Here is an 8,141-nt window from a genome sequence, read left to right as displayed (position 1 = left end):
CTCCCTCCCTCTCCCTCTCTCCCTCTCTCCCCCTCCCCTCCCTGCAGCTCCCTCTAGCCTGACCTTACTGTCCGTCTTCCTTAACAAGGTAAGAGCAGGGAACGAGGCATTTAGACGCCTACTCATTATAGGTCGTTATCTCGTTACTGGGGGGCTCTCTGGCGGCAGTTTCACGTCCTGGTGTAGTGGTCGTTACGGTAGAGGAATTGTGGCTATGGGTATGGGCACCCCCTTCCTGATTGGTAAATGGGTAGGTTGTAGGGGGGATGGTGAGTGATTAATAGAGATGGTGAGTGATTAATGGAGATGGTGAGTGATTAATGGAGATGGTGAGTTCATGTTTCTCATGCACCTTCCGGCTTCTGTCACAAGACTGAGACCTTTCCCTTCCCAATTGATCAAGGTAAGCTTTACCCTACTAGCTTTCTCCCCCTGGAACACGGCTCCCCAATCGGGTTTACTCCCAGGTCCCCAAATTGCTGCTGGGAGAACAGGGGGCGGGTTAATTAAGGGGTCTGGTTCCCCCCTAATTTGAGTTCCCCAAATTGGTTCCTCCTAATTTGAGTTTCTGTTCCATCAATATTTACTTGATGGGGTGGTAGTATATGATGATCTGATAACCCTACCAACACTGGCCACACCCTACCAACACTGGCCACACCCTACCAACACTGGCCACACCCTACCAACACTGGCCACACCCTACCAACACTGGCCACACCCTACCAACACTGGCCACACCCTGCCAACACTGGCCACACCCTGCCAACACTGACCACACCCTACCAACACTGGCCACACCCTGCCAACACTGACCACACCCTACCAACACTGGCCACACCCTACCAACACTGGCCACACCCTACCAACACTGACCACACCCTGCCAACACTGACCACACCCTACCAACACTGACCACACCCTGCCAACACTGGCCACACCCTACCAACACTGACCACACCCTGCCAACACTGGCCACACCCTGCCAACACTGGCCACACCCTACCAACACTGACCACACCCTGCCAACACTGACCACACCCTGCCAACACTGACCACACCCTGCCAACACTGACCACACCCTGCCAACACTGACCACACCCTGCCAACACTGACCACACCCTGCCAACACTGACCACACCCTGCCAACACTGACCACACCCTACCAACACTGACCACACCATACCAACACTGGCCACACCCTGCCAACACTGGCCACACCCTACCAACACTGGCCACACCCTACCAACACTGACCACACCCTGCCAACACTGGCCACACCCTGCCAACACTGGCCACACCCTACCAACACTGACCACACCCTGCCAACACTGACCACACCCTGCCAACACTGACCACACCCTGCCAACACTGACCACACCCTGCCAACACTGACCACACCCTGCCAACACTGACCACACCCTGCCAACACTGGCCACACCCTGCCAACACTGACCACACCCTGCCAACACTGACCACACCCTGCCAACACTGACCACACCCTACCAACACTGGCCACACCCTGCCAACACTGACCACACCCTGCCAACACTGACCACACCCTGCCAACACTGACAAAACCTAATACACCCAAGACGAAACTGAACCACAAACTCCTGCCAGATCCATATTACTTAATGCCGATTGTAAGCTAAGCTGCAGAAGCCACCAGCTTGATGACACACAATCCGGCTCTTCCCTGTGTGCTTGAGCCAGCTGGCGGGTATGGCAGTGCCAACTTGTGAGTCTGGCATTAAGACGTGGCACTGTCGCTTGTTATTGCAATCTGAGGGGTGCCAGCTGCCTCATTGTTCCCTCGTTTAGGCGAATTAATGAGTGTGAGGCAGTGGGAAAGTGAGAGGTAGGAAATAGGGTTGTGAGAGTGGGTGGTGATGGAAGAGGAGGGAGAGAAAGGGGGGGGGGAGGAAGAGAGACATAAAAGTTTAGAAGGGGGAAGAGGTAGAATCAGTGTGGGGAGATTGGGTGGGTGTGGAAGCAGGGTGGGGGGAGATTGGGTGGGTGTAGAAGCAGGGTGGGGGGAGATTAGGGGGGTGTAGAAGCAGGGTGGGGGAGATTGGGTGGGTGTAGAAGTCATGTTCACAATTTCATGTTCTATTTGTTGCTGTACTCGCCTACCTGTGCTTACTATGTTAAGCTGCAGGTCTTGTGTTCCGCCTCTCAATCTACAATCAACTGGTTGCTAGATCTCTATTTGAATTAGTGTGTGGAGTCTCCATCCATTAACTCTAATGTTCGTTCAATTTCTCAACTATTCGGACCCTAAACAAATTATTTATAATATCCCTGTAATGTATATTTAATAAATCTACATATTATTCTTATTATGCAAATGTGGATACACAGTTGCATAAGTTAGAGTATATATAAAACCTTGCATGGAGTTTTGTCTAAGTCGTGATGCTGCACGTAAGTAAGGTAAGTAAGTAGTAGTTAAGTAACTACTTACTTAACTAGTAGGTAAGTAAGTGTATGGTCACTGGTTAATGGCTGGATGCGAGTGTTTGACGTGTAGTGCTTCGGCTATGTCAAATGTTCTGTTATCGTCGTGTCTTTCCTCGGTAACAATGTGTAAATCGCCCTCGGAATTTCTCTAATTCTTCTGCTATCACAACCAGGCTGGTTAGCGAGGGAGGGGGGGGGGAGATTAATCATAAAATTTAATCTCTCTCTCTCTCTCTCTCTCTCTCTCTCTCTCTCTCTCTCTCTCTCTCTCTCTCTCTCTCTCTCTCTCTCTCTCTCTCTTCTTGTTGGTCCGGGCCAACAAGTGGCCCCCTTGAGCCACTTACAAATCAGGAAGGTCTTGTGCGACCCACAACAGACCCGTTGCTTAAGTTGATTTTCCTTCCTTATACCATGTTCTATTAAGGAAAAATTATCCCCTTTGTTCCACTTTTATGGTTCTTTTTGTTCGTTTGGTCACGGCCTGGCCTAATCCCCCCTCACCCCAGTGGATCCAGCTGGCTGTGAGTGCTGGCGGCCGGGTTTAGAATCCAGGTTTGGGGTCCGTCAATTGATGGTCATGCTTGAAATATTTCTAGAAAAGAATTAAATTTATTAAACATGTGTGACCATTAGTAAAATCATATTGTGAGTCCTTAATCAGTTTATGCTGTTCAAGCTGTATACGAATGGCTTTTGGGATTATCGATTTAAACAATTTCCCTGCGATAGGCAGGGAAGCCGGTCGGCCGAGCGGACAGCACGCTGGTCTTGTGATCCTGTGGTCCTGGGTTCGATCCCGGGCGCCGGCGAGAAACATTGGGCAGAGTTTCTTTCACCCTATGCCCCTGTTACCTAGCAGTAAAATAGGTACCTGGGTGTTAATCAGCTGTCACGGGCTGTTTCCTGGGGGTGGAGGCCTGGTCGAGGACCGGGCCGCGGGGACACTAAAGCCCCGAAATCATCTCAAGATAACCTCAAGAAGATAGGCATGAAGCTAATTGGACGGTGGTTAGACACAAGAGGTTTTAAAAATCGGCACCACCTTAACAACCCTCCACGACTCTGGAAACTCTGCCCGACTTTAATTATTAAAGATATATTAAATATTCCAGACAAGGGGCTTACTAAGTACTTATTTACATTCTTCATATACTTAAAAATAAAAAAATGCTTCATCTGGCCCTGAAGGCCTTAATGGGTTTTAATTTTTTATATTTTTATTCTCTCCTCCTTTCCCTCCGTCATCTACGTATACTCATTGTCCTCTTTCTCATCCTCATTTCCCCTAATTCTTTCCCCTTTACTTACCTTAACTTCCCTCTCCCCCCCCCCCACGCAGAAAAGTCCTCCCCCATCCTTTTCAATCCAGGAACACACAATCTCTCCCTTCTTCCTTGCCCAAAAGGTTCAACCCCTTTCCACTCGTGGCACGATTAACGAGCACCTAGACATGACCTCTCGTCACTGCCCCCCCCCCTGCCTGACCTCGCCTGACCCCCACGCCAGCAGGTTTGGGCTGACCCCGGGTCACTCCTTGCCCCGACCTGAATGGCAGCTTCAAATTTATGACCAAGACGGTAAAGTTATGAAGGATTGAGGAGTACACAAGGGTTGAGAGAGGGGGGGGGATTGAGTAGATAAGAAATTGAAGGGAAAATAGGGAAAGGAATGAGTATGGAGTTGGAGGGGGGAATACCCCCCTCAATCCCCCTCCCCTCCCCTCTATCCATCTTCCAATAATTCGAATGTCTCCCCTCTCTCTCTCTCTCTCCCCTCTCTCTCTCTCTCTCTCTCTCTCTCTCTCTCTCTCTCTCTCTCTCTCTCTCTCTCTCTCTCTCTCTCTCCCTCTCCCTCTCCCTCTCTCTCTCTCTCTCTCTCTCTCTCCAGCATCCAGCATGGCAGCATAGGTCAGTATTTACATCATCAGCTGATGTGTGAGGTAAACAAACTTCCAGGAAGGAGGAGGAGGTTCAGGTGTGCACAAGTGTTTAGTACACATAACCATCGTTGCACACGGGTACAGTGCCAGGTATATACACATCTGCAGGACACGTATTATCAAGGAAATGTGGCGACTGGGATATGTTGCTTTAAGCCAGCCTTGTCAGTCATGGATTTTTAGATTGTAATGCTTGGTGATAAGAATGGAAGTGGAAAGAGGAGTTGCTGAGACGAAGATGGAGGAGGTGGCAGAGGAAGAGGGTGGAAGATGGTGGGGTCAGGATGGAAGGGATACAGAAAGGATACAGGAGTGGATATTCCCTCTCTCTCTCTCTCTTTACCTCTTTCTGAAGAGGGGGAGAGAGAGAGACGGGGAATAATGCACAAGGAATGAGAGAAGTGGTCAGAGAGAGGGAAATATAGCAAACTGAACCGAGTGGCTTTGTAAATATATAATTCTTTCGATTTGTTTACACTTGGCTCCCAAAGGCATGAAGGAACTGATGAGTTGACTAAAGAATATGCCTTCAAAGGAGTTGAATTCAGCCTTGGATTCCCCTATAAGCAGCCTGAGAAAAATAATATACACACAATTCTTACCCAAATTGCGTAGACTCGAGGTAAAGTCACAGCTACACTAATTCTCCCATCTATCATCATTCTGGCATGCGAGAAGAGCCACATTGTACATCTATCATCCAGTAAAATCGGATGATAGATGCTCCTGGATGCTACTGCTGCTCGGTTTACACTGAGCTATAACTATCTCTGAGAGGCTACATCACCTGCTGATGTAGATTTGACTGAAAGTAAACTGTGGCAGCAAAATTATTTGCACACCTTCCGTCACTATTGTGATGGAATGGGAGACGAAATCAATGGATTTAGCGATGATTCTATCACAAGCAGGTAATATAATTCAAAATTATATAATTCAAAATTATATACTGCAATAATTTTTAGGCCTTGTTTTGTTATGAATAGCTATGAATAGGGAGAGAAAAAGAGAGAAAAGAAAGAGTAGGGTAGAAAGAAAAGAAGAGGCAAAGAAGAAAGAAAGATATATGGATAAGGAGAGTTAGAGAGAAAGAGAGAGAGAGAGAGAGAGAGAGATAACTAGGAACATAAGAAACATAGGAGAGAAAATGTCAAAATATTGGGAGGAATAGAGCCCCATGTACACTACACACATGGAAAAGACAATATGTAATCACATATTGTCATATGTGTTCATATATTGTCATATATATAAACATATGTATGTCAGTATACCCAAGTATATTTGCCCACGGTGACACACACATATACTTGAACGTAAACATATAATCCAGACGCATCTAAATACGATACAGATGCGTTATCAATAGAATATAAAGACGTTAAATAACGAAAAAACTATATAAAATTATCGTAGTCAACCCCCAAAAAAGAAAAACATGTCGCCTAATGAGATTTCACCAAAAACGGGGTTTAGAACCCACATAGGTGCGGCTCAGCCCATGTGTGTGTACATCACAAATACAATGTGTACACACACACACACACACACACACACACACACACACACACACACACACACACACACACACACACACACACACACACACACACACACACACACACATACACACACACACACACATACACACACACACACGGCAGGACTCCATGTACACATGGAAAAGTACACATACCTACACACACACATATATATATATATCGTGGATATCGTTTGTAAGCCGACGTTAGCTGATGATAGCGTCGATAGCCGACGCTAGTTGACGTTAAGTGACGCGAGTTGAAGCAAGCTGACTTTAATTGACGATTGCTGGTGTTAGCTGACATTAGTTGACGATACCCAAACTGCGCTTCATCACGCCAGGGGACGCAGACTGGGCGGTCCTAACCAGAGTTACTATGGCCGTACGCCCGCGAAGACGCAGAATGGGCGGTCCTCTGACCCTTGTATCACGTCTTGCAGCCTCCTGATCAATGATAGAGACGCGATCCTTATCTCAAGAGTTCCATATATATACATATATTTATTTGCTGCGGGGTGTAAGCTGCCGGCTTGTGAGCACTGGGCGGGCTCTTGGCCCCTCTCTTTGTATCGCAAGGTATCGTCCAAGATATCCTCCAAGGTATCGCAATGTACTGTCCTAGTTATCGCAAGACATCGCCCAAGATATCAGCCAAGGTATGCAGTCTTGTCGGTATCAGACTTATCTGTTTCCTGACTATATTGTTTAATATAATTCAACAATACAGCATACACCACATACACCTATAATCACCATCACATACCTACCCCCCCCCCCTCAAGGGACGCCATGACAGTAGGTATCATTACCCCTCCCCCCCCCTCACCCCCCCTCCCCCCCCCTCACCCCCCCCCCCCCACACACCCGAGGCCACTCGGTCATGAATCTGAATCATTAAATTCCGTTCTTACATAATTACATCGTCCAGATGGCGCTGCTCTTGATTGTTAATGGAATTCTGAGTATTTGATGATATTTGGCGACTGTTGCTCCTGGCTAAAGAGGGAAGGGGGGGGGGGGAGAGGTGATGGAGTCCGTAATTAACACGATGTGGTTTCTGCGATATCATGTCAGCTATCTTGCGGGGTTTTTGCTGTGAAATAACAGCTTATATCACAGCATTTTTTCCCCCACACAGACAGTCTTTCCCCCTCGTTGCGTACGACACTCTTTTTTTGGGGGGGGGGTTATCTTGAGGTTATCTTGAGATGATTTCGGGGCTTTTAGTGTCCCGCGGCCCGGTCCTCGACCAGGCCTCCACCCCCAGGAAGCAGCCCGTGACAGCTGACTAACACCCAGGTACCTATTTTACTGCTAGGTAACAGGGACATAGGGTGAAAGAAACTCTGCCCATTGTTTCTCGCCGGCGCCTGGGATCGAACCCGGGACCACAGGATCACAAGTCCAGCGTGCTGTCCGCTCGGCCAACCGGGTGGTGGTGGGAATTTCAGAGACCAAAGTTCGTACGTCTGGCGGGAGCGTGTGGTCACTACAATGTTTACACCAACTTCAATAAACCTCTCACGTGGTCTGAAATTATCGAACCCCGGGTGTTATTAGGCTGTAGTTTGGTGGCGCAAAAAAACCCTCCCACCATAGACTGAATCGACCTTCTGTGGTCAATTAGATCCTCCTGATAGGGTCCTCGTTGACACTAATGCTGTTGAGAACGAAGTCGCTCTTCGTTCTTCGGGGCATCGAAGGGTTAAGCGCGCGCGAAGTGTGGATGTCTCTTAAGGGGGGAAATCTCCCTGGTAAGGGACTCGAATTGGAGCTTTATCGACTGTTTGTCGCCTGGAGTCCTTGTTGTGTGGAGGGTGGGTGGGGGGCATTGTTGGGGGGGGGGGAGGGCGGGTGTCACTGTGTGATGGTGACTCTGAGAGTGAGTGAGAGCGGGGGGATTACAGGTGATGGTGAAGGTTGTGCTAGTATGGTGTTGCAACAGGCTTATGGTGTGTCTAGAGGGATAATGGTGTTTTCTGTCTGTCTGTCTGTCTCTCTCTCTCTCTCTCTCTCTCTCTCTCTCTCTCTCTCTCTCTCTCTCTCTCTCTCTCTCTCTCTCTCTCTCTCTCTCTCTCTCTCTCTCTCTCTCTCTCTCTCTCTCTCTCCCCCCACAACATACAAATGTTAGAAGAAGAGAATGAATTAAGGGACATTCTCATAAGGTGTGAAACAGGATGAACGTTGACAAATTAT

The sequence above is a fragment of the Procambarus clarkii genome, chromosome 70, assembly GCF_040958095.1.
Source record: "Procambarus clarkii isolate CNS0578487 chromosome 70, FALCON_Pclarkii_2.0, whole genome shotgun sequence".
Taxonomy (NCBI): domain Eukaryota; kingdom Metazoa; phylum Arthropoda; class Malacostraca; order Decapoda; family Cambaridae; genus Procambarus; species Procambarus clarkii.
This window is presented reverse-complemented; position numbering follows the sequence as displayed.